The sequence below is a fragment of the Monodelphis domestica genome, chromosome 4 (assembly GCF_027887165.1).
Source record: "Monodelphis domestica isolate mMonDom1 chromosome 4, mMonDom1.pri, whole genome shotgun sequence".
Lineage (NCBI taxonomy): Eukaryota > Metazoa > Chordata > Mammalia > Didelphimorphia > Didelphidae > Monodelphis > Monodelphis domestica.
In genome coordinates this window covers 16,014,060-16,041,719 of record NC_077230.1, presented here as the reverse complement: position 1 = coordinate 16,041,719, position 27,660 = coordinate 16,014,060, and positions in this window count along the sequence as shown.

Below are 27,660 nucleotides of genomic sequence, written 5' to 3'. Positions count from 1 at the left end.
AGCTCGATGACATCACATGTAAGAATCAAAATAGGATAGGCCTTTTTGCTAAAGTTTAAAATGGACTTTTATGAAAATGGAAAAGAAAAAAAAAACAAATGAGAAATCAGTCCATAAGAAATCTATCATCACATTTCTCTCCATCCTTCTTTCTGTCTCCTCAGTGGCATACTTCCCTATCCAAAATCATGAAGCTGTTTCCACTGTCACTTTCTATATTTTAGATGAAAATAAAGTATAAGGCACAATCCTATATGCTTCCATATGCTTCCTGTATTGATTTAAATGAATGACAAATGTCTCCTAGTGATCAATTTGGGTCTTGGATGCAAACTGTGCTTGTTCTGTAAATAAGGTTAGGGTTAGTTGGAAGGAGACAATACTTCACATTAATTATCATCAAAAGGAGTTTTAAATGTCAGCCCACATATAGAGAAATGCAAATTGCTTCTCTGAGTGAGCAGCTGGTTGTGGGTCCCTCGACTAACAAAATCTCCAGTGTCTAAAGAACTTTTACGGTCCTTCTCTAGTCAACTTCCTACCTAATGCAGATTTTTCTTTATATTTATTCCCTTACAGTCTGCTACAAACAACACTGATAGACATGAAGGACAAAAGGAGCCCTGGAAGAACACTAAACAAATAATGCAGTAATATACTATAGAAACTTATATATTGTGGGATTGGTGTGAAAGACAGAGTTAACTCTTGCTCAGTTTTCATCTGGGATGGCAGAACTGTTTCTACATTTCTACACTGTCCCAGTCATATCTAATTACCTAAAAGACCTGTCAATGTGATGGTGTGGTCCATGGGAACCTGGAATCATCAGTTGCCCCTTCTCTACTATCATGAAGGAAGCCATCAGTCTGCATCAATTCAAATGAGAGTTCTACTAGTTTGGGACTTTAGTCAAAGTGTTGTTATAAAGAAAGTTCATCTGAAGGTACCATATAAATGAGTTATTACCAAGAAATACCTAGAGACAAACTCAACATGTCCCAAACTGAACTCATTATCTTTCTTCCCAAAGCTTCCCTTCTTCCTAAATTCCCTATTATTGTTGAGAACACTCTTTTCCTCTCAAACCAGGTGGCCTCCTTGATTCCTTACTCCTCCATCTCCAATCAACTGCCAAGTCCTTTCAATTCTACATTGTTAACTAAACTCTTATTCGCCATGTCTTGTGATGCAGACAGGTCTCCCACTTGGCCTAGAGCAAGAGTCTGCTTATTGATTTCTCTGCTTCTAGCCAGGATCAAAATTTTAAAACCCTCTATTTGGCTTTTAAAGCTTCATGATGACCCCTTCATCTCTTTCCAATCCTTTGACACTTTAGTCTTCACATGTGCGATGATACAAGGAACTTCCTTCAACAAGATACTCCCATCTTCAGACTCATGCATTTTCACTGGCTGTCCTCCATGCCTAGAATGCCCTTTCTGGTTTCCACTTCTCTTCCCTGGCTTCCTTCACTTTCAGCTCACCTTCTGCAAGAAGCCTTTCCTAGTTTTTCTTAATTCTAGTTCCTTCCCTTTGAGGTAATTTCCAATTTATCCTGTACATGTTATGCAAAAAATCTTGGTTCATCTTTAAGCATTTATAGTTTAAAACTGCACTAAGGCTTTTAAAACTGCACTTTAACATATCTTATTAGTGAATAATTAACTGTTTGTATGTTATCTCCTCCATTGGAATAGGAGCTCTTTGAGATCAGGAACTGAGGACTGTTTTTTCAGGGGAGAGTGGCTTTCTTTGTATGGTCAGAGCTTAGCAGTATACCTAGCATTTAGTAATTAACAAAAAGTACAAGTATTAATAAGCATTTGTGGATTGAATAAATATTGATTAAGTGCCTACCATAGGCTACATTCTGGGAATATGACACCAATCAGCATCTGCCCTCAAGAAGCTTACATTTTATAAGAGAAACAATGTGGCATGCCTAGAATTACATTAGATTCTGGGAGATACTCAACAAGCAGGAAACTCTTCTAAAGATGTTTACAATATAGGGAGGAAGATAAGATATCTGAAGCATTTAAGTAATAACAAAAGTCCAGTGCAGACAGTGGAAAATTAGTAGGGGCAACAAAATCTAAAATGTGCTTCAGGAATTCCAAAAAATGACCTGTGAAAATTGCTCTGGCATCCTTCCAAACGCAGAGGAAAGCCTACCTTCCAGAGCAGTGCTTTGCTCAACTCTACAGTTGCTAGTGCTGTCTTCTTCCAAATTATCTACCTTCGGTATAATTCACACAGGCAACATTATTTAGATATTATTTCCCCCTATTAGAATGTAATCTCCTTGAGGGCAGGAACATTTTTTTACTTTTCTTTGTATTCCTAGAGTTTACAACAGTGCCAGGCACATAGTAAACACTTAATCAATCCTGATTGATTGGTTGGGAAAAGTCTTGAGGAAAGGGAACTTCACTTTGGTATTCCTTGAGAGGTAGGTCCCCAGAAAAGACTGCACTCCAGAAGACAGGAATATCATGCCCAAAGCCACAAATCTAGGGATGAGCAAGGTACGCTCATACAAACTGGGGGACAGTGAGGATAATGGCTTGCTGAAAGAGTAATTAGGACAGTTCTGCCTTATTTAGCATATAAAACAGACAGTTCTCAGTAAGAGTTAAACATTGTTTAAATAAGGGATAAAATAAAAATCTCACATCCAAATATCAGGCCTGCACAATATGGATATTTCTTGAAATTCTGACAAAATATTTTGGATTGCCAAAGCCACAGCAGGTATATAATTATTTGTTATTTGTTTACAGCTGCCAGGTGTCATTTTGTAGAAAGAGGACTGTTTCCTCTATTTGTTTTTATTATTTTCTTGTTGCTTTTACTTTTGAAATAGGCCCACTTGGGCATACAATCCACACAAACAGATGCAAATTATAAATATTAATAATGGCCACAGAAAAGAAACACACCAATAAATAATGGCATTAATAAAATGATCTGAAGTTAGTATCCAGCCTCTGTTTACAAATTCCTAGGACAAGAGGGGTCATTACTTTCAGGAGCAGCCCATTTCATTTTAGGATAGCCCTAGAACATATCCGCTATTGAAAGAAATATCAGAAATAGTAAACATTTCTATATAAGATCTATTTGCATCATACTCTCTTCATTGGTAGAGATTGATTATTAAATGCTCCATATCTATGTGAAGGGCAGACATGAAAGGCTGAGGAAGCAAAATATTCTTCTATTCTACTGCCTCCCAGCTTCAAGAGAAGACACATAGTTCCAGAATCTCTTTAGGTTCCTAAAGAGAGAGAAAGATTTTTGTCTGAAGTCAGCATATAAAAGAGGTAGCACCTTAATCTTGTTCCTATCCACACCTTGTTTCATTAGTGTTTGAGGAAGTTCTCTTATGGATGAAGGGAATGAAGGGACATAGAGGAGCCCCGTTTGGGTGTTTGAGGAAGTTCCCCTTTTCTTCCTATATTTTTCTAGTATAATTCTTATTTGTATATTTCCTTGATTTCTGTTTGCTATCAGATTGGCTAAGTGGGTCAATTTGCTGGTTGCTACATATGTTCATTGTGGACCTGGAATTTAAGGGAAGTTTCAAACCTTGTATATGTAGCTTGGATCACTCCACCCCATTAAGGGATAGCAATCAGAAACACAACTTGGAGCTAAAAATTATGTCCTCTAGTCTAACAGGGAGGCAGACAGATATAATTCTAGTCTAGTACCTTTCTTTGAGGAGAACAAAGTAGCCAGCATGTTTCTCCCACCTTCTTCTCCTTCTGGAAGAAACCAAAGACTCATTTGAAGAAGATTCAGTGCAGGATTCTCTAGAGGTACTATGCAGTCCTCCCTGTGAACCATGTCTAGGCATATCCATGTGAGCATACCAAACTTATGTGAGCAAAATTGCACATACGACATAAAATCTGAATTTGCTGCTATGTAGCTCCTTCCCAGTGCACCTAGTTGTGGTGTCTGGGGTCAATCAGAACAAGTTCAAGCCAGGCCACGGCCCTTCAAATACTTGATACTGATTGTATCCCCTCCAAGTTTTCCTGCTTTCAGGATAAACATTCCTAGCCCCTTCTGTTAATTCTCATATGTGCCAACCTTACAGTCTTTAACATCTTGATAATCTTCCTTTGGTCACTATTGTTATTGATAGGGATTAGACTTATGATTTTACTGATATAGGGAACTCCAAAATGAGAAAACTCTCTTTATCATTGCAAGCTTGTACCTTCTCTACAATTTAAGATCATAGATTAAAAAGACACTAAAAAAATAAGAGGGGAATAAGAAGGGGGGGGAAGCAAAATAAGGGTGGATGGGAAATAGGAAGACTGATTAAAAACAACACTGGTGTAGAAGGAAATCTTGAAAGAAGAAAGGGCAGGACTAGGACTGGAAATCAAAATGTTGGGAAATACAGAGCTCGTAATCATAACTCTGAATATGAATGGAATGAACTCACCCATAAAATGGAGACAAATAGCAGAGTGGATTAGAAACCAAAATCTTACCATATGTTGTCTACAAGAAACACACATGAGGAAGGTAAGCACACACAGGGTAAAGGTAAGCAGATGGGGCAAAATCTGTTGGGTATCAACTGAGAAAAAGAAGGCAGGAGTCACAATCATGATATCTGACAAAGCCAAAGTCAAAATAGATCTAGTCAAAAGAGATAGGGAAGGGAATTACATCCTGATAAAAGGCAGTATAGACAATGAATAAATATCAGTACTCAACATGTATGCACCAAATGGTATAGCATCCAAATTTCTAAAAGAGAAACTAGTGGAGCTCAAGGATGAAATAGATAGAAAAACTATACTAGTGGGAGACCTGAACCTTTCTCTATCAGATCTAGATAAGGCAAAAAATAAAATAAAATAAAATAAATAGGATAGAGGTAAGATATTTGAATGAAGTCTTAGGAAAATTAGAGTTAGTAGATATGTGGAAAAAAATAAAGAGGGACAAAAAGGAATACACCTTCTTTTCAGCAGCACATGGTACATTCACAAAGATTGACCATGTACTAGGATATGAAAAACATTGCAAACAAGTGCAAAAGAGCAGAAATAACACATGCAACCTTTTCAAATCATAATGAAAAATAATAGTAAGGATACATGGAGAACCAAATAAAAAATGAATTGGATATTAAATAATATGATTCTCCAAAATTGGTTAAAGAACAAATCATAGAAATAATTAATAATTTCATTGAAGAAAATGACAATGATGAGACATCCTTTCAAAATCAATGGGATGCAGCCAAAGTAGTACTCAGGGAAATTCATATCCTTGAGTTCATTATTAACAAATTATGGAGGGCAGAGGCCAATGAATTGGGCATGCAAATTAAAAAAAAAACTAGAAAGTGAACAAATTAAAAATCCTCAGATGGAAACTAAATTAGAGATCCTAAAAAATTAAAGGAGAAATCAATAAAATAAAAAATGAAAGATCTATTGAATTAATAAATATGACTATAAACTGGTACTTTAAAAAAATAAATAAAATAGGCAAAGTACTGGTCAATCTAATAAAAAAAGGAAAGAAGAAAACCAACTTAACATTATCAAAGATGAAAAGGGAGACCTCACCTCTAATGAAGAGGAAATTAAGGCAATCATTAAATACTATTATTTTCAATTATAAGGCAATCAATATGGCAATCTAGGTGATATGGATGAATATTTACAAAAATATAAATTGCCTAGATTAACAGAAGAAGAAATAGAATAACTAAATAACCTCATATCAGAAAAAGAAATTGAACAAGTCATCCAAGTAATCCCTAAGAAAATATCTCCAGGACTAGATGGATTCACAAATGAATTCTATCAAACATTCAAAGAACAACTAATCCCAATATTATATAAACTGTTTGACAGAATAAGCAAAGAACGAGTTCTACCAAATTCCTTTATGAAACAATTATGGTTCTGATTCCAAAGCCAGGAAGGTCAAAAGCAGAGAAAGAAAACTATAGACCAATCTCCCTAATGAACATAGATGCAAAAATCTTAAATAGAATAATAGCAAAAAGACTCCAGCAAGTGATCACGGGGGTTATACATTATGATTAGGTGGGATTTATGCCAGAGATGCAAGGATGGTTCAATATTAGGAAAACATCCACACAATTGACCATATCAACAAGGAAATAAAAAAAATCACATGATTATCTCAATAGGTGCAGAAAAAGTCTTTGACAAAATACAACACTTATTCCCACTGAAAACACTAGAAAGTATACGAATAAAAGAGCCTTTCCTAAGAATAATAAACAGTATTTACCTAAAACCATCAGCAAACATCATCTGCAATGGGGACAAACTAGAAGCCTTCCCAATAAGATGAGAAGTGAAACAAGGATGCCCATTATCACTTCTATTATTTAGCATTATACTAGAAACACTAGCAGTAGCAATTAGAGAAGAAAAAGAAATTGAAGGTATTAAAATAGTCAATGAGGAGACTAAGCTATTACTCTTTGCAAATGATATGATGGTCTACTTAAAGGATCCTAGAGAATCAACTAAAAAGCTAGTGGAAATAATCAACAACTTTACCAAAGTGGCAAGATACAAAATAAACACACATTAGTCATTAGCATTTCTATATATTTCCAACACATCTCAGCAGCAAGAATTAGAATGAGAAATTCCATTTATAATCACCCTACACAATATAAAATACTTGGGAATCTATCTCCCTCCCAAGACAAATATAGGAACTGTATGAACACAACTACAAAATACTTTCCACACAATTAAAACTAGACCTAAATAATTGGAAAAACATTAATTGCTTATGGGTAGGACAGGCTAACATAATAAAAATGACAATCCTACCCAAACCTATTCATATATTTAGTACCATACCCATCAAACTACCAAAACAATTTTTACTGAATTAGGAAAAAAAATAACAAAGTTCCTTTGGAAGATCAAAAGATCAAGGTTATCCAGGGAAATAATGAAAAAAAGTGTGAAGGAAGGTGGCCTTGCAGTTCCAGATATCAAACTATACTATAAAGCAGTGGTCATCAAAACAATTTGGTTCTGGCTAAAAGACAAAATGGAGGATCAGTGGAATGGAGTTAGGGTCAACCTCAGCAAGAGAGTCTATGATAAACCCAAAGATCCCAGCTTTTGGGACAAAAATTCACTATTTGATAAAAACTGCTGGGAAAATTGGAAGACAATATGGGAGAGATTAGATTTGGATCAACATCTCATACCAAGATAAACTCAAAATGGGTGAATGACTTGAATATAATGAAGGAAACTATAAGTAAATTAGATGAACACAGAATAGTATACGTGTCAGATTTTTGGGAAAGGAGAGGTTTTAAAACCAAGTAAAAGTTAGAAAAAATGCAAAATGTAAAATAAATAATTTTGATTATGTTAAATTAAAAAGGTTTTATACAAACAAAACCAATGCAACCAAAATTAGAAGGGAAGCAACAAATTGGGAAAAAATATTCATAGCACAAACCTCTGACAAAGGTCTACTTACTCAAATTTATAAAGAGCTAAGTCAATTGTACAAAAAAATCAAGCCATTCCCCAATTGATATATGGGCAAGGGACACGAATAGACAATTTTCAGTTAAAGAAATCAAAACCATTAATAAGCACATGAAAAAGTGTTCTGAATCTCTTATAATAAGAGAAATGCAAATCAAAACAACTCTGAGGTATCACCTCACACCTAGCAGACCTTGGATAACATGATAGCAAAGGAAAGTAATAAATGTTGGAGGGGATGTGATAAAATTGGGACTTTAATGCATTGCTGGTGGAGTTGTGAATTGATCCAACCATTCTGGAGGGCAATTTGGAACCTATGCTCAAAGGGCGCTAAAAGACTATCTGCTCTTTGACCCAGCTATAGCACTGTTGTGTTTATACCCAAAAGAGATAATAAGAAAAAAGTATTGTACAAGAATATTCATAGCTGTGCTCTTTGTGGTGGCAAAAAAAAAAAATTGGAAAATGAAGGGAAATCCTTTGATTGGGGAATGGCTAAACAAATTGTGGTATATGTTGGTAATGGAATGTCCAAAGGAATAATGAACTGCAAGAACTGGAATGACCTCCAGGAATTGATGCAGAGAGAAAGGAGCAGAACCAGGAGAACACTGTATACAGAGACTGATACACTGGATCCTTGGATTTCTGGTAATAATTGTCATTCAGAATTGATCATTATATTTTATTGCTACTACTGTGTGCAACATTTTCCTGGTTCTGGCCACTTTATTTTGCATCACTTAATTTGTTTTTCCATGTTTTTTATTTTGTGATCATCTTGTTTGTCATTTCTTATAGTATTTCATTACAAACATATACCACAACTTTTTCAGTCATTCCCTAATTGATGAACATCTCTTCAGTTTCCAGGTCTTTGCCACACAAAAAGAGTTGCTATAAATATTTTTGTCCAAGTAGGTCTTTCCCCCTTATCTTTAATCTTTTTTTGGGATACAGACCAACAATAAACAAATTAGAGGAGGAAAGAATAGTTTACCTGTCAGATTTATGGATAAAGCACTGTAAAGTTTAGAAACTACTTTCTTCACAATAACCCTGTGAAGTAGATAATATAAATGGTTTTAGTCCATTTTAAAGCTGAGAAATCTGAGGCTACATAACCTTCCCAATGTCATATTTAGTCGATTTTGTAGGCAGGATCTAAACACAGGTCTACCTGATACCAAGTCTAATATTCTTTCTAATAGAAAATGTTGCCTCTCTAATCTGGTATTTTCCACCTTCCCCATTTGACAGATAAATAAGCCTAAAAAAGATTAAAGTTAAGTGACTTGACTCAAGTTATGATACACAATGGAAGAGATGAGATAATAATTTAGGGAGTCCAAAATCTTGGTGAATACTTTCCCCTTTGAAACATGATAATGCTTTGGTAAAATTTCCATTTCTTTTTAGATTTATATATTTTGCCTTCTCATCTAAAATTTAACCCCTCTCCAAATCCTCCAAATCTCTCTTATCCATTTAAGCCTCCACCATGTACCACATAAGCAGTGCTATGTACATAATAGGCATTCAATAAATGGTTATTGAATGAAAATTTTATTCTTTAATTAATCATTTGTAGGAAGAAAAGCTGCTGAATCTTAAGTAATTAATCCTGTTCTCAGTAGCCTCTCCTCTAGCTGAATCTAGTTTAAACATTAAAAAAGTGAAAGTAACAATCTTTAAAAGTTGGTGCTTGTCTGAGAAAAGGATCATAGATAGTATACTGGAAAAGGTAATGAACCTGTTGTTGGGAGAGTTATAGAGTCAGATTCAAATCTTCGGATGGACTCTACAAATCACTTAATGTTTCTCTTTCTGCATGTATAAAATAGGCGATGATGATTTGTGAGGGAAATGCTTTGTAAAATTTAAGGTACTCCATAATATAGCTAGTATCAAAAGTGAAGATCAACTAAATTTTTTAAATTTTAAAAAATCTTAAGAAATGTTATAACTTTAAATAGAAGTGAATTTCTTTTTAAAAGTATTTTTATTTAATTAAATCTTTCCTCATTATATGTCAAAAAACCCCACCCTTATCATTTAAATAAATTTTGAGTTCCAAATTTTCTCCTTCCTTCCCACCTTTCCCCCTCCTTGAGAAGGCAAGTGATTTGGTATTGATTACACATGTGAAGTCATGCAAGAAATATTTCCATATTGAGAATACTATAAAAGAAGAGACAAAAAGACAAAATTACAAAAATTAAAAATTAAAAAAAAGTATTCATCTGTTTTGAGAGTTAATTAGATTATTTCCAGAACATGGGGCCTTTGGAATTGTCTTTGATCTTATTTTGATCAGAATAGATAAGCCTTTCATAGTTGATCATTCTTATAATATTGCTACTATTGCATAGAATGTTCTTAGTTCTGCTCACTTCGCTTTACATCAATTCATGTGTTTTTTCTGAAATCCTCCTGCTTATCATTTTTATGGCAAAATAGTATTCCATCACAATCATATACCACAAATTCTTTGACATTACCCAATTGCTGGACATCCCCTCTATTCCCAATTCTTTGTCACCACAAAAAGAGTTGCTCTAAATAAATATGTTTGTGTAAATAAATTATTTCCCCCTATCTTTAATCTCTTTGGTATACAGACCTAGTAGTGGTATTACAAAGAGTATGTATCTTTCTTAGAGCTCTTTGGGCATAGTACCAAATTGTTCTCCAGTATGGTTGGACTAATTCACAATTCTACCAACAATGCATTAGTGTCCCAATTTTTCCACATCTCACTCCAGCATTTGTCATTTGCCTTTTCTCTCAAATTAGCTAATCTGATAGGTGGGAGGTAGTACCTCAGAGTTGTTTTAATTTGCATTTTTATTAGTAGTTATTTGACCATTTTTCTACCTCATAATTGATAATAATCATCATTATTTTATTAAAAAAATTAACAAAACTAATCAATATATTGAAAATGTCTTGTGTTCCACATCCATAGTGTTCCATACCTAAAGTCCCCTGGTTCTGCAAAGAAGCAGGGATAAATACTTTCTTTTATTTCTTCCTGAAGGACAAACTTAGTCATTATAGCATTTCATAGCATTCAACTTTGTTGTGTAGTTCTTTTTTTCATTTATTGTGTTGTAGTTATTGTGTTTGTTATTTTTTTATTCCACTTACTTCACATTGTATTAGTAGTCCATATAAGTTTATTCCTGTCTCTCTGTGTTCATTTGTATAGTCTTAATCATTAAATATCTACTTTTTTCCAAGTTATATACTACTCCAAAGAGTGTGGCTGTATTTTGGTGTAAATGGACCCTTCTTTTTGTCATTTATTTCTTTGGGTTATATACCTACCATTGGATTCTTTGAATCAATAGATATGGGCATTTTAATCACTGTCATCACATAATTCCATATGGCTTTGCAAAATGGTTGTACAAACTCACAGCTCTATCAACAATGTATTATTGGCCCTATCTTTTGATAAGCCCTTAAAATTTTTACAATGTTAAACTTTGGTTAATTTTGACAATTTGCTGTATGTGAGATGAAACTAGTTTAAAATTAGTTTTAGTTATTAAGCTAAAATTTTAGTGAGAGTGAAATGTCTATGTACCATTAATAAATAAAAGATTACTTCCAAAAGATTACTACAACATTATCCCATCTTTAATTTTGGAAAATTTTTATAATATATGTAATTTTCAGGAGAGTTTTGCATAACTAAAGTTTTGGTGGAAAGAAAGCCCCTTGAGGGCAGGGATTATTTTGTTCTTGTCTTTCTAAACACAGTATCTGGTACAGTGCCTAACAATATGGTAGGCACTTAATAAATGCATGCTGAATTGAAATAAATTTGAATTCATTCAGGAGTATGTCTTAACAAAAACTGAATTTAGAACAGAGAAGCCTGAAAAACAAAGTAAAACTAACTCATCCTTAGAAAATATTAATTGATGGTAATGATGGTGAGAGTGATAATAATGAGACTGAAAAGGAGATGTGAACAAATGAATCAAACAAATTATATACTGAGTACTTATAATGATAATAATAGTAGTTAATGATAGCTATTAAAGGATGCTTGCTCCTTGGAAGGAAAGCTAGGGCAAATCTGCTAAATCTGCATGCTAAAAAGAAGAGATATCACTTTGCCAACAAAGGTCCACTATAGTCAAATCAATTGTTTTTCTAGTAGTAAGGTATAGCTGTGAGAGTAGGACTATAAGGAAAGCTGAGTGCTGCAGAGTTCACACTTGAATTGTGATGTGGGAGAAGAGTTTTGAGAATCCCTCAGACAACAAAGAGATGCTTAAAGAAATTAATTCAGACTATTCACTGGAAAAACAAATACTGAAGCTGAAGTTTAAAATACTTTGGCCTCATAATGAGAAGACACAATTCATTGGAAAGACCCCGATGTTGGGAAAAATTGAAAGCAAAAAGAGAAGGGGAAGACACAGGATGAGATATATAGTGTCATGGAGACAATGCATGTGAGCTTGTGAGCGTGGGCAGATTTTTGGAAACAGTGGAGGATAAAAATGCCCGCCATATTATGGTCCATGAATCCATGAGGTCAAGAAGAGTCAGACACAGCTGAATGACTAAACAACAAAAAAGCCATAGCTAACATATAGCACCTACTGTGTGGTAGGCACTTTGCTAAATACTTTACAAATATTATTTCATTTGATCCTTACAACCACCCTGAAAAGTAGATGTTATTATTATCCTTATTTTACAGATGAGGAAATAGAGTCAGAGGTTTAATGACTTGTCCAGGATCACACTAATAACTAAGGTCAAATTTGAACTCAATTCTTCCTGAGTCTGAGCCCACCATTTTTTCTACAAGGCTATCCTTGTTCTTTACTATAGGGGCTGGCTTTCAGGAAGGGAAAAATGAAGGGGAAACATTGGGAAGTGTAGGTGATATAAAACCAAAATACATGAATTTAAAAAAAAAATCTCACTTTAGATTTTGAGATGGTCATATGAAACTTTGATTTTTTAAATATGCTACCTGGTTTTAATACAAAAAAATGAAGACCATGCCTCAAAAGAAGATGACTTTTTACACATACTCTTTAATCCATTACCATTGACCTCCTGGCTGTTCCATGTACAAGACCCTCCTGGTGTGACAAGGAAATCACTTTAAAAGACTGATATATATTAATTTAAGGTCGCCAAGGAATCCAGCTATGTAATTCCTTAATGAAAACTCAAGTCAGCAGTCAACCTTTTATGGAGTTTAATTACAAACAGGAGGAAGAAAGGTATGAGAGAGAGAGAGAGACAGAGAGAGAGAGAGAGAGAGAGAGAGAGAGAGAGAGAGAGAGAGAGAGAGAGAGAAGGGAATAGGGCTTAAATACCCCCTCTGTTTAGGCTGGGCCAAAAGGCCCAAGCCCTTAGATAGCTGAGGCAAAGAAAAGAGATCAGTCCCTATCACTCACGTGACCAAAATGGAGAAACAGTCTCAGGGGCCTCCACCTCCAGCTTCCTTCAGAGCAAGCTTCTCAGAGCACAACCTCTCAGAGCAAAAACCTCTCCAACCAACCACCTCTCGTCCTCAGACCCCTCTATCTTTAAGGAAACCATCCAAGTTCCTTCCCCTCAGTTCTCACATCTACCAATCACTGTCCATGTCTTCCCTGTGCCAATGGTGGCTCTACCTTAACCCAGGACCGCCCAGAGGTCTGTGGCTTTGCACATGTATGTTGAAGGTCATATTCTCAAATAATTAAATCTTGATCCTTTGCTACAGCCCTTCCTAAATCCTGTTACCCTGAGTAGGGTGGAGATTGGAATAATTAAATTTTAATCTATGCTGCAGCCCTTCCTAAATCCTGTTAGGACTGAGTAGGGTGGAGATTGTAATTTCCAAGACCTGGTTCTGTCATTCCAAGTATCTCTATTGTATCAATTCTAAAATCAATCATGACTCAAAGAACTTCCTGTTCTATGCTTAAGCATAGGTCAAAGCCCTTTCCATTGTTCAGCAAAAGGTTTCTGTCCTAAAGTAATCTTAAGTAGGGAGGAGAAGGAACCTCCCATGCCAATGGGGTTCACATTCCAATAGACTCTCAGAAATTTTCCAAGTATGAAATTTCCCAATGGTGAAATTTCCAACATTTATAAGTCTAGGAAATTTTAAGGTTTACACTGGTTCTGGACACTTTCCCTGGCTGTCCCTGCCTGGAATGCTATCCCTTCTCTCTATTTGCTGAACTCCTCTTCTATCTAATGAATTGCTCCTTTATGCTCCAGTTAAAATCCTCATCTTTTAATGGAAGTCTACCCCAAATGCTCTTAATTCTAGTGCCTTCCCTCTGTTAAGTATTTTCCATTTCTCCTCTGTGTAGTCTGATTTGTACATATGTGTTTGCATGTTATCTCTGCCATTAAATTCCTTGATCCTTTAGGGCAAGGACTGACTTTTGTCTCTTTATGTACCCCCAGCACTTAGCATGGTACCTGTCTAATGGTAGGGATTTCATAAATGTTTATTTATTGATGATCACAAAATCTCAATGAATTCAAATGGAAGAAATTAATCAATGGCGATGCTAACTTCACTAAATCATGATACTCATTTTTAATCCTATCCACCTATTATATAAAGGTTTTTGTTAAAATTCAGATAGCCTACAAGGTTATATCTTCCCCGATGTCAGTCAAATTAGTTATTTTAAAAAAACTAATGAGAAAGTGTTATATTTTTACATTTTGAACAAAGGATTCAAAACCCACTGATATTCTGCTGAAATTTTAAAATATATTTTCCATAGATGAGAAAATTCCATTTCCAGTTTTTAATGTGTTGCTAAAAAGGAGTCCAGGGTTTCAATGAGGAAAATCTCCAAGCTGGTCTCACAAGAGTCAGAAAGCAGAGTTCCTCCCAAGGCATGGTACCAAAACTATCAAAGAAAGAATCCAGCATTACATGACTAACTGCATTGCCACGGTCTTCCTGACTCTTAGGCTTGTTCTCTATCTACTACAACAGGCTCCCTCTCACTAGAAAAATACTGGTAAATAAAGTATATATTCAACTATGACTCTGAGCTAAGGGATAATATATGTCAGAAGTAGGGCTTGATCATGTACAAATTGCTTTGAGTAACCCAGGCAAAAAAGAGTCAGCAGTGTCAAATGTTATAGAGAGATAAAAGATGAAGATTGAAAAAAAAGCAATTAAGAGATCATTAGTAACTTTGAAGAGTGCAATTTCAGTTGAGGAGGATAATGAGGAGATGGAGAACCTAGGAGACTTGTAAGAAGGATGCTCTCAAGGAAATAAGAAAGTCTGGAAAATGTGTGCTACAATGTAGACGACAACCTATCCATTCCTACTCATCCTTTGCTTCTTACTCTTCTTACCTCCCTCTTCCACATACTATATACACAAAGCAATAAAAGAAGGATCTCATCAGCTACCTGAGAGTAGAGTGTCCCAGAGCACTGATACCCGTCTGTCTCCCCTGGCAGTCTTGAGATAATCTGGTTAAGGAAGGATGTGGGAACTTGGTGTGAGTGGAAGAATTTTGCAGCTACTTAATGTAGGTGTCCTGGTAATGGCCAGGCTCTAACTGTCCTGAAAGAACAGTGCCCAAGCCCATGGAAGGCCAGTAATTGGAGGACACAGTGAGGAAGTAGTGAGCTGTAATGGATAAAGGGTTGTATTAGAGACAAAGGTACTCTTGACTATTGAAGGGAGGGTGAAATGGCACCCATCTTCTTCCTCTTGGCGTAGTTGATCACACATCTCACAGGTAGAGGCCACGGTCTTGTGGGGTTGGGGCACAGCACCCTGCTTTGAAGACCACTGTTTCAGGGGCACTCCTCTCAGAAATGTGCGTTGGTCAAGCTGTGTTTTCACTTTTTGATGATCTCTTTCAAGAAGCTCAAGAAAGAGTTCTAATTTTCTTTATCAGGAAGGAGTCCAGAGTGTTAATGAAGAAAGATCTCCAAGATGGACTCATTAATCACAAAACAGAGCTTCTCCCAAGATATGGTACCAAAACTCAAAGAAAAAATCCAGCAATATGGATGGCCAAGGTATATAATTAAGCACATAACTACTGGAGAAGGGACTTGTACAAGGACAATATATGTCAGAGGCAGGACTTGAAACCAGATCTTCCTGATGCACAGGTCATCTTTCTATGCACTACACCAGGCTGTCTCTCATCAGAAAAAATGTTGGCAAACAAAGTGTGCCTTTGTTTTGGGGATTATGTACTTAAGTTATGTTTACTATTTAGCTAGGAATCTCCCTGGGAGTCTATGTATTTTATGATGTTCATTAGCTTCCCACTCCTCAGAGAACAAAATTGGACATTTTCCCCATTAGGGTTCATCTATCCAGCATCCTTCATCTACTTCTAAAAAGATTCCTAAAGAACTGACCCTTAAAATATTTGAAGTAGTAGAGTCTCATTAACAGATAATTAGTGGATAATACTGTTAGCAGCCATGTGCTTTAGTTTCATTAACACTAGATAATCTCTAAAGTTCCCTCCAGCTCCAATCCTATGAATTATTGAATAATTGCATAGTCCTTAACAAATATGCTATTAAAAAACTGCTATTAAAATTAAATTTGTCTGTTACTTAAAAAATAAAAACATTTACCTTCCAATTTAGAATTAATATTGTATATGGGTTCCAAGGCAGAATGGCAAGGACTAGGAATTAAGTGACTTGCCCAGGGTCACAAAGCTAGGAAGTGTTTGAGGACAGATTTGAACTCAGGACCTCCTGTTTCCAGGTATGACTCTCAATTCATTTAGCTACCTAGATGCATGCCCCTTAGTCTGTCACTTTTAAACATCAGGAGATGTGAAAGTTTTTAGAGACAAAATCAGGGATAATTAATATTAAGTAGGAGTCCCTTTTGTATGTAATCCAATCATTTTATACCTTGTAGGCAATCTGAGACTTCCTTACTCTTTTTCTTTCCCCTTTTTTTTTCTCCCTCCCAACACCATTGCAATAAAGGGTGATGCTGAAGTAATGGAATCCATCAATAGCAATCTCTTTCCTCTTACTCCTAGGAAATCTGGAGGTCTTTAAATATATGGTACCTGGAGGAGGTTGGGTGGCTCAGTGGATTGAGAGTCAGGCCTAGAGATGGGAGGTCCTGGGTTCAAATCTGGCCTCAGACACTTCCCAGCTGTGTGACCCTGGGCAAGTCACTTAACCCCCATTGCCTAGCCCTTACTGCTCTTAGTTACTTATTGCCTTGGAACAGATACACAGTAATGATTCTAAAATGGAAGGTAAGTGTTTAAAAAAAATAAGTTAAAAAAATAAATATATGGTGCCTCCTGTTCACTCAAGGTATCCCCAGAACAAAACAAATTAGCCCCAACTTTGCAAATAGTCATAAGATCTCTTCTTTGTTTCTCTTTTTCAGGATGAAAAGCATCAGGAGAAGAAAACAGAGACACTAAAGAAAGGTCCAAACTATTTTTAACTGCTTTAGCACAGAGTCAGGTTTCTAGGTTTGACCAAATAAGTAATACTGTGGTGGAGAAGCTTGTGGCGCAGTGGATTGAGAGCCAAGCATGAACTTAGAAGTCCTGGGTTTGAATCTGGTCTCAGACTTCCTAGCTGTGTGACACTAGGCAAGACACTTAACCCCCATTGCTGAGCACATACACAGTATTGATGCTAAGGCTAAAGGTAAGGGTGAGTTGATTATTTAATCATAGCATCATAGATTAAGAGGTGGAAGGAAACTTTAGAAGCCATCTAGCTCGAACTCCTGATTTCAGAGATGAAGCCAAGAAAGTTGCCCAAGGTCACACAGATAAAAAAAATGCCAGAGGTGGGATTTGAACCCAGGTTCATTGACTCCAAATCTAATGCCTTTTCTTTTTTCTATATAGATGAATGTTTATAAATAGTCAGTGGTGCTAGGGTTCAAGAGCCTGGAAGGAACCAGTATGCTCTACCATAGGTTCTTACTACAGCTGAGGACTATTTTCAAAAAGTTAGGAATTGGGCCAGTAGGCAAACTGTGAGTCTGTCTCTGTCTTTTCTGCTGGAAATTTCCAAGGCTGGAGTTTCATAAAAACCTTTGGCTCGTAGCATGGTAGACGGCTTTGCCTTTGTTAGCCAGAGGCAGAGTACTTAGATGGCATCCGAAAGTTCTTTCATGCCTTGTGGGGCTCAAGGCTGGGTAGGGAAACATACAAAGAGTTAGGGTCTTAAGAAAAATGATTTAAGAAAAAATCTCTGTCCATCAAGAAGAATGGAATATACACTAGGGGAGCAGGTCATGCCACCAATCAAGTCTTCTCAGAATATTCACATCTAAGGTCCCGAGATAGGAATGGGAAAGAGGGTCCTAACTTGGAGATTATAAGCCAGAGACGTCTCTATGAAGATCAGAAAATGCCAACAAATGGACTGTCTGCTACAGCCTGTTTCCTCAGTGCTTGAGCATTTGTAATATTTATATTTTCTTGATGCCAATCCTGCCGTGCTGACTTGGTCATGGATGGGCTGGAGCCATAATGGTCCATCTTGATTTGTCTTCACTGTTGAAGTCCCGATTTCATCATTTCCACATTCAACGTCTCCTAGAGTGAGATCCCTGACTGCTCACAGGAGCAGAGCTCATCATTGGCTGATTTTGGCGCGCACACACACACACACACACACACAATTTCAACATAGAACACCTCTACAAATAAGGAGATATATTCAGAGCTTTTATTTAGGCACAATGAGAAGCCTTTGTCTGGCCAGTGTTCCTGCACACTGTCAATCTTACTGCTTGGATGCTATGGAGACCTTGGTAAAAGAGGGTGGAAAATGAGGTGCATTTCATCGCTATTAAAAATGCATTCAGTTAACAGTTGGAAGTCTGAAATGGGAAATCAGATCATCAGTAGAGAGAGATAGTAGGGTGGTTGCCAAATTTGGAGAACAGCATCTCAAACGATTTTGCTTCTAAAAGAATATTCACTTTTTGGATGTGTGCTTTTTATTGAATCTTGAAAACTTATTATTTTAATCATTTCTTATTCTATTCCTATTTAAACCATTACAAATAGTGTTATATCACATAAGGTCTAGGATCTGAGAAAATGTGTCTCTTTGTCTGTCTGTCTCTCTGTCTGTCTGTCTGTCTGTCTGTCTCTATCTCCTCTCCCTCTTCCAGACTTGGAGAGTCCTCTCTCTTCTAATCATCTTTCAGTCATTTACCTTGCCATGTCCACTACTAAACTACAACTGTGAAATTGTTTATTGTGCCCTGAATTGGATGTGCCCTTTAGTAATAGTGTAAGGGGAATAGGGCACTGGATCAGGAGTCAAAGGACTTGTGTTCAAACCTCAGCTCTTCTATTTATTGTTTATGTAACCATGAACAAGTCCCTTCCACTGTGCCCTCTGGGATGTTTACTACTTTATTAGCAAATTCCCTCATGATAAAATACTTCCCTTCTCACTACTTCCATCTTCTGGTACTCACTGAGACTCTCCTGACGGCATTGCATCTCTGCCCACTCTTTCCAGTACTGGCAATATTGTAATTCACAACCCAGATTTACTGGTTATGGAGGGGAAGTTGGAATACTTCTTCTTCCCCATGGCCACTTATAGACAGTTTTTCTATCTCATCATCAGTGACATCTCCTCCTCTGAAATTAATACTGTGCAAATTTACCAACCAAGGCAGAGCTGGGCGACCATTATCTACTGATCTTCAAGAGAGTCTCCTTCTTTTATTGAGTTCGATTTCTGCCTCACTTTTTCCTCCACTTCAACTCCTCTTCCCATACTACTAGAAACACACTCATACACAAACCCACACAATACACATTACACATACATATATATGTATGAATAGATACTATCTCAAACACCCTAACTTCATAGTTTCTTAGTCTATTCAATTTTCATAAATCTTCTCTTACCCCACCTCCACTACGCAGAGATGGTCATGCCCCGATCATGCCACACTCAGAAATATTCCATTTTCATGTTCATAAACTACACAGTTCCTCTATCTGATCATTACCTTTTTTCATTAATCTTTTCCTTTGCCTTATAACCATGAATTCTATTCTTCATCCTTACCCCACTTTTAACTCTCTTCACCTCTCAGTTTTTTCCAAGGTTGATGATACCTCTGTACTGCTTATACTCTCCTTTCTTTGCTATTCTTGTTGTCTTATCACTGTTCATACATCCTCTGGTTCCAGCCATCAGCCTGCTGCCTTCTTTTCTCCAATCCATGCATTGCTGCATATACCAGAAAGTCATGCAGACTAGGTTCTCTACAATATGTTATATAATTTCAACTATGACAATTCTATAGCAAAACAATCTTTTTAGATCTCCTCGATGCTATCCCATTCATCCCAGGGGCGGTTCTAATTTTTTCCATCTCTCCTTAAACCTCTTGTCCTACCCCCTCTAGCCAATCCTCCCAGCTAAGGACCAAGTTTCCTATTTCACTGAAAAAACTGAAGGTTATTCATCTCCTCTCCTCTGCTCATCTCATATCACTCAAAGGTCTTCCTCTACTATTTCTTCCCTTTCTTCTGACTATAAAACAGTGAGGGCAATTCAGGAAGGACTAAACCTCAAACCTCTGGTTTGAGGACTTATTGAGCCCTTTTCAGGGTTACTCATCCACCTTCGTGGTCCACCTTTCCCCCAACTTTCACCTGTGACTCCAAAAAGCTGTAGCATGAAAACTGTTTTAGCAGGTGGGTTAAACCACGTTAAGGATAACCTGTAGACTTCAAAACCGTTGTGAATTAGGGGAGTGTCTACTTCAAGCACGTGAAGACTTCTTCCAATGGAATGGGCAGATAAAATCAATTTGTTCCAATGACCATGAAGGCAGTTGATGTAGGAACTATGTAACAATTAGAAACTGGTCAGATATCAAAGATGCCAAAGTCATCCACCTCAGTCTGGGCCATTTCCAGTCATCTGGACTTTTGTCTTGTCACTGTTCTTGGATGACTCTGGAAGAGAGTGCAGGGCAGATGACTTTGTGCAACTCTACCTCAATTAAAAAAATTCAAGCAGGAGTCAAGATATGATGTCACTGGTCCTCTTCAAAAGCAGATAAGAAATGACAAGCACAATGATTCCAGAAAAGCCTGGGAAGGCTTTTGAACTGATTCAAAGTGAAGTGAGCAGAACTAGGAGAACATTTAATATTGTAATGATTAATTAAGTGTGAATGATGTTTCTTTCTATCTAAGATAATTCCAAAGGACTCATGACAAAAATACTATTACTAATAAATAAATAAATAAAATAAAAAATAATCAGAGAGAGAGAATGAACTGAGTATAATTTTAAATATACTCTTTTCACTTCCTTTTTTCTTTTTCTTTTTTGCAGCATAGCTAATACCAGAACATGTTTTTCATGACTTCCTGTGTATAATTGATGTGTGGAAGGGAGGAAGAGAATTTGGAACTCAAAAATTAAAAAAAAATCCTCTAGGAGATTTCTTCCACCATTATCTAGTCTTCAGTCTTTCCTCATTTACACACATGCACACACACATGAATGTTACATTCATTTTTAGATGAACTTATCTTGTTGTTAGTTTTATTTTGTTATAAGAGAGCTCTCAGGGAATTGGGGTTATCTGGAAATATAATGAAAACAAAATAAACTCAATAAAACTTTAAGCAATTTGAGCTGGAAAAAAGGCATAACTAGAAATCCAACACTATTTAACATAAAGATAATTTTAGTCTCTTTGGCTGTCCTATCAGTCAACTAACATTTATTAAGAACATACTTAGTGCTAAGGAGTATGAAGGTGACTTAGTGGACAGAGCACCAGGTCTGAAGTCAGGAAAACTTCCTAAGTTCAAATCTGGCCTCAGATACTTCCTTACCTATGTGACCTTGGGCAAGTCACTTAATTTTGTTTGCCTCAGTTCCCTCATCAGTAAAAAGGAGCAGGAGAAGGAAAGGGCAAACCACTCCAGTATTTTTTGTCAAGAAAACCCCAAATGGGGTCACAGAAAGTCATTTAACTGAACAAGAACAACATGTGCTAAGGCACTATGCTAAGTGCTGGGGATACAGAGAAAGGCAAGCAAACAAAATCTGTCTCTACCTCAAGGATATCAAAATCTGATAGGGGAGACAATATGTAAACAAAAACAGGATAAATTTAAGTTAATCTCATAGGGTAAGACAATAAGATTAAGGAGCCCTGAGAAAGAAGATGGTAAAACCTTAGCTTAGATCAAAACTAAGTCTGAGTGTTCCCCAAAGCTCTGTCCTAGGCTCTCTTGCCATATTTTCTTAGGGATCTCATCAGCTCCCTCAGGCTTAATTGTGCATATGATGTCCAGGTTCAGTATAATTCCTGTGCTCTAGACCCACATCACGTCTCTAAGACAGAATTCATTATCACTTCCCATAACTTCACTATTGCTTTGAGGGTGCCAACCATCTTCCCAGTCACCCAGGCACACATACAACTTTAGTATCTTCCTGGACTCTTCACTTACCCCACCATGTTCAATCTGTTGTCAGATAGTGTCATTTCCACTTTTTATAATATCTTTCCTCTAACCACGTCTCTCTATTCATTTGGCAATAGACTAGCATAGACCTGATCACCTCTGCCTGAACCATGGCAATAGTCTTCTGGTTGATCCTTCTGTCTCAAGACTTTCCCCACTCAATTCATCCTCCATCCAGCTACCATTTTCTTAAAGCACCAGTATGACCATCATGACTTCATATTCAATAGAGTACATGACCAAGGTAATTAAGAGTTCATTGGTAACTTTGTAGAGGATGGTGTCAGGTAAATGATTATTTCAGATGCCAGATGGTGAGAGTTCAATAAACCAACAGGGTCCTCTGTTTATCATTTAAATCTTCATAGCATGTCCCCTTCTTATACCTCCTCTCTTACATTTTACTTCATTTACTCCACAATTCAGAGACACTGGCCTTCCTGCCATATTTCTCATTTGGTCCTCCATCTTCTGATTCTTTTCCCTTGTATTGGCTGGAAAGTTCTTCTTTGTCCCCAGCTCCTTAGTTACTTTGAATTCCTTCAAGATGAAATCTCATCTTTTACAGAAGGTCTTACCAAGTTTCCCCAGGTTTCCTCTGAGATCACATTCAGTTTACTCTATAAATATCATTATATATGTATGTATGTATGTATGTATACATGCATCCCAGATGACCATGATGGAAGTTGTGAGTGTGGAAGGATAGACTCGTTTTGGTGGAGACAATGCCGATAGGATACTGCATGTTTGTGTGAAGAATGAAGTTGATGTGAACTCTTTGGTAGGGAGAGACTTTCATTCTTTTCTTTTTCACTCACATGACTCCAAACTTTCTTTGGGACTCCCAACATCTGGGGAAAGAGAGAAAAAGACTTTGAAAGTTATAGATAGATAGAGGAAGCTGACTCCTTAATATGTTTCTCATTTCCATCTTGTCTCTCTAGGAATTTCCCATTGGGTGAGTCTAAAGTCTCTTTATTGGTTGATCTGTGATTTTTTCTTGTCCTTGTTATAAGGAAGAGAGGGTTAGAGTAAGAGATGATGGTCTGCAGAGGACAGATGCAGGAGGAAAGATTCCGGAATGTTGAAAGGAAGGTTGAGCTGGAAACTCAGGAGCAATTAGTCTCTCTGGGGGTTTGCTGACTGCAAGCACCTGGAAGGATTTTGCTGCCAAATACCTGGTGGAGTTCCTGTACCTGTCCTTGCTGTTGAGACCCAAGTTTCCCTTGAAAGAAGATCTTTGAATATGAAGCTAGCTTGAACCAACAAACAGTCATCTGCAGCTGTCAGTAAGCAGAGATCTGAATCCATCTGGACTTGGGATCTTTCCCTTGGGTCTAATCTGCCACAGACCAATATCTTAAGAAATAATCAAAAGAGGTTTGGATTAGTGCAGGATAGCTAGTCTTTAGGGTTCCGGATTTTAGGTAAGAGAGGAGAGGGAGATAAGAGTAGTCAATCTATGAAGATCCTTCTTGGGAAGGTTTAGTTCCTGGGTTGCTTAGCTAGTAAAATAGTGATATTAATTCCTTTTCCCCTTCAAACGTCTCTTAAAGAATAAATTACAACTTCCAGTGACTTTTGCCTACTCCGTGACTGAGTGGTCTGTGTGCTGGACCCTAGACCAGACTCTGACCCGGGCAAGTCTGCCCTTTCACCCACAGTGCAAACCTTTGTTATTGGCTCAAAGTAGTTCATTTATCCCATCCAATCCCATCTCCAAAATACCCCCCATAACATCCTCATCTAATGAGTCCATTCACTGTTGGGTATTTTCTGGTACATTTTAATCTGCATAACTTCTCCGATTTTTGTTTCTGTTCAGTTTCATGTAATTTGAAAGATCTTTTCTACTACCGACTTTAACAATTGGACTTACTTGCTATTTACTATCGTGATGATCTTTTATGTAATTAGAATTTGATAGAAAAGCTAAGGGTTAGTGGCTTGAAAAGTAGTTTGGGTTTTTTTTTTCTTGTTTGCTCCCTTTCCTAATTTAGTAAGCAGACTATAGCCAAAATTCTGCATTGATCGTAAGTAGGCACCGTGGAAAACAGGTGTCATCCATCAAATAAGATCCCTTGAAACTATTATCAGATACTTTTAAAAAATCATTAATTGGGGGGCAGTGAGGTGCCTCAGTGGGGTGAGAGCCAGGCTTAGAGACAGGAGATCCTGGTCCAAAACTGACCTCAGATACTTCCTGGCTATGTGACCCCAGGAAAGCCACCACCTCCAATTCCTAGCCCTTATTGCTCTTCTGCCTTGGAAGCAATACACAGTTTTGATTCCAAGAAGGAATTTTTAAATTTAATTTTAAGGGTTTTTAAAAAAAAGTTGTTCATTTACTTTTTTTCATTTTGCAGATTAGGAAATCAAAACCCAGCAAGTCAAGACCCAAGAATCACATAACGTGGAAATGGCAAAGTCAAGATTCAAGCCTAAAAGTCCTTATTTCATATTCAGAACCTGTTCTAATTAGGTTCTAATAAACTGAGATGTTAACCTTTTTGGTTATGATTCTTTTAAAAGCACCTAACCTAGAGATAGAATTAGGAGAGGTCAGGTAAGGTAACACCTACTAAAAGACAAAGAGGAAAATACATTTTGGGGATGAATATTAATTTTTGAAAGCTACTTACAAAGTTGAATTAAATATAAAAATGCTAAGTTAATGCATAAATACCTAATAAAAGTGGTAATCTGCTAACCCAAATTTCCAGAAGTTATAGCACAGGATACTGGAGCAACATGAAAGAAGGCCCTTGAATGCCACTCAAGTGAATTGCTATAATGTTGAGTAAAATGGAGGCACTCAGCAAAGACCTGTTGAATTGAATTTAGGAGGGCAATAAAAATTGAAGCTCTGAGCACTTATAAGGGTCATCAGCAATTTTAAATGTATGTTAATTCAGATGACAGGCCAGTTATTCAAGAGCAATGACATTTTTACATGCTCTTAGGAGCATTTTGTTGACAGCCAGTTTGTATCCAACCATAGATTCCACAAAAAGCATGCTAATTATAATCCCATTGAACCTGTGAATGGAGTAGAGGTTTCTAGCCTATTTTGGCAACACTTCAATTCAGATAATGATTCATTCTGCTTAAATTCTTATCATGTGTCAGGTGGACCAACTGGTTCTTCTTCAACTTTCATATAAAAAACCAAAACGTTGTTGTTGTTCAATCATTGCAGTAGGGTCTGTTTTTTGTGACCCCATTTGGGGTTTTCTTAGCAAAGATGCTGGAGTGGTTTGCCATTTCCTTCTCCAGCTCATGTATAGATGAGGAAACTGAAGCAGGTTAAATGGTTTTTCCAGGGTCACACAGTGGTGAGGGTCTGAGGCTGGATTTGAACTCACGTTTTCTTAACTCCCAGTCTGGTGCTCTACACTCTGGGCTATTTAGCTTGGTGATGTGATTTTTTAAAAAAAGCTTCCCTACCATTTCCCAGCCCATGATAGTATTCTTTATTTTCAGAAATGATGTTAAGCCATCTTTGTGTTTGGATCTGCCAAGAGTTTGGAGATCCATTCTGAGGTATAGGAGATAATGAAAATATATGACTTCCCTAACAAGTTGATATTCTAAAGAAGATGGTTCTGAATGACTTTGATTTGCACATTTCCAATACATCTGTCCAAAGTAAGTATTCACAATGATATTTAGACAAACAGATACATAGAAAACAGTAAACTCAAAATAAATTTGGTTGATTTTTCTGTTTGAGATTTCTACAGGAAGAATCAAAGTATTTCTTAGTCTATTGAGTTCAATGACTTCCCAGGTACTTGTGAGGACAAACATAGCATTTTGTTAATTCTTTTCCTTACTTCCTTCAAAAGTATTCGATGGATATAACTGATGTTATTTTATAAATGGGTAAAAATGCAAAACCTTTCTCATTAGTGAATTATCAATCAATATTTTCCAAGCTCCTACCCCAGTAAAAACAGGGAAAACTTTTTTTCCATAAGTTTCTTCTCTCAGTTTCAGACATTGAATTCATAGGCTTAGACAAACATTTATTAGCCAAATAATTTATTGATAAATAATAATTAAATTATTAAATATTTATTAACATATTAATGACATGAATTTTAACAATAACTTCAAGATGTAGATAACGATCACAATAATGAATTAGCTGTACTAAAGATTATGGCATGAGTTACTTCTGTGTTCTTCAAAAGCAGGGGAAAAGTTGTTGACTATAAATCTTCCACCAGTGGTGACAAATGCTAATTCCTCCAAAACAATGGAACCACAGTTCAACAATTCAGTTATCTCAGAATCATAGTTCAAATTTTTCAGGCATTTCTATTCAGATCGTATTCTCTATTGAAGATTTAAACTCAGTTCTCTCAAAATGTCTCTCCACATTTGCTAAGATGACAAGTCTCCAAATCCCTCAGTAAACTCATTCTCAAATGTCAGATTACTATTGTCTCTCACAGACTCCTGCTTCCGTATTATCTCTCCCAGTATCTCTAGGAAAATAATTTTCTTAATATTCTCTTAGTGTCTCATAGCCTCCTCCTGCATGATATAATATTGTCAGTGACCAAGCTTCTATTCCCTCTTTCTTAAAAAAAATACAGAAACAATATCACCATCTTTGTGAGAGACCATCTAAATTGGAATTATACATATAAATATGACATTCCAATAACAATGAGCAAAGCCAATTCAAGAAGACAGTACAATAGGGGAGAGAATTCGAAGTACTCTAATTTTTACTCTTCATTACCTGTTTCTGTGACCTTAGCTCAGTCATTTACTCTCACTAGACTTCAGTGTCCATATCTGCCAAATCAGGGAAATGAACTAGTTTGGTTTCTAAGATTCATTCAAATTCTGTAAATTACATGTGGATGACTTTTTCTTCCCCCACCATCCGCCGCCTTTGAATGGGCATTAGCATGCTGCTTACTCCTAATCCATTAACCTCCTACTTCCACTTCAACTAAATTTATTTATTTATTTATTTTTATAACCCTCATTTTCTGTCTTATAACAACACTAAGACAGAAGAGCAAGAGCTACGAAAACAGGATTAAGTAACTTGCCCAGGGTCACACAATTAAGAAGTGTCAGAGGATAGATTTGAACCCAGGTCATCTTGACTCCAGACTTGATGCTCTATCCACTTGGACACTTAGCTACCCCTCACTTCAATTAAATGTAATAAGTCTTTATAAGTTCCCAACTAATTGTCAGGTACAATATAAAGCATTGTGGAACCAAGGCAAACCTGAAACAGTTCCTGCCCTCAGACAGCATACATTCTTCCAGGGGGAAACAACATACACATAAAGAAGTCAATATAAAGTATGTTACAAGATGAATACATTTTTTTAGATGAGAGGAGCACCAGCAGCTAGGAAAACTGGGAAAAACCTTTTGTAGGAAGTGATCCTTGAGCTAAGTCTTAAAGGAAACTAGAGGAGGGCAATTTGGAACTATGCACAAAGGGCGATAAAGGACTGTAGCACTGCTGGGTTTGTACCCCAAAGAGATAATAAGGAAAAAGACCTGTACAAGAATATTCATAGCTGTGCTCTTTGTGGTGGCAAAAAATTGGAAAATGAGGAGATGCC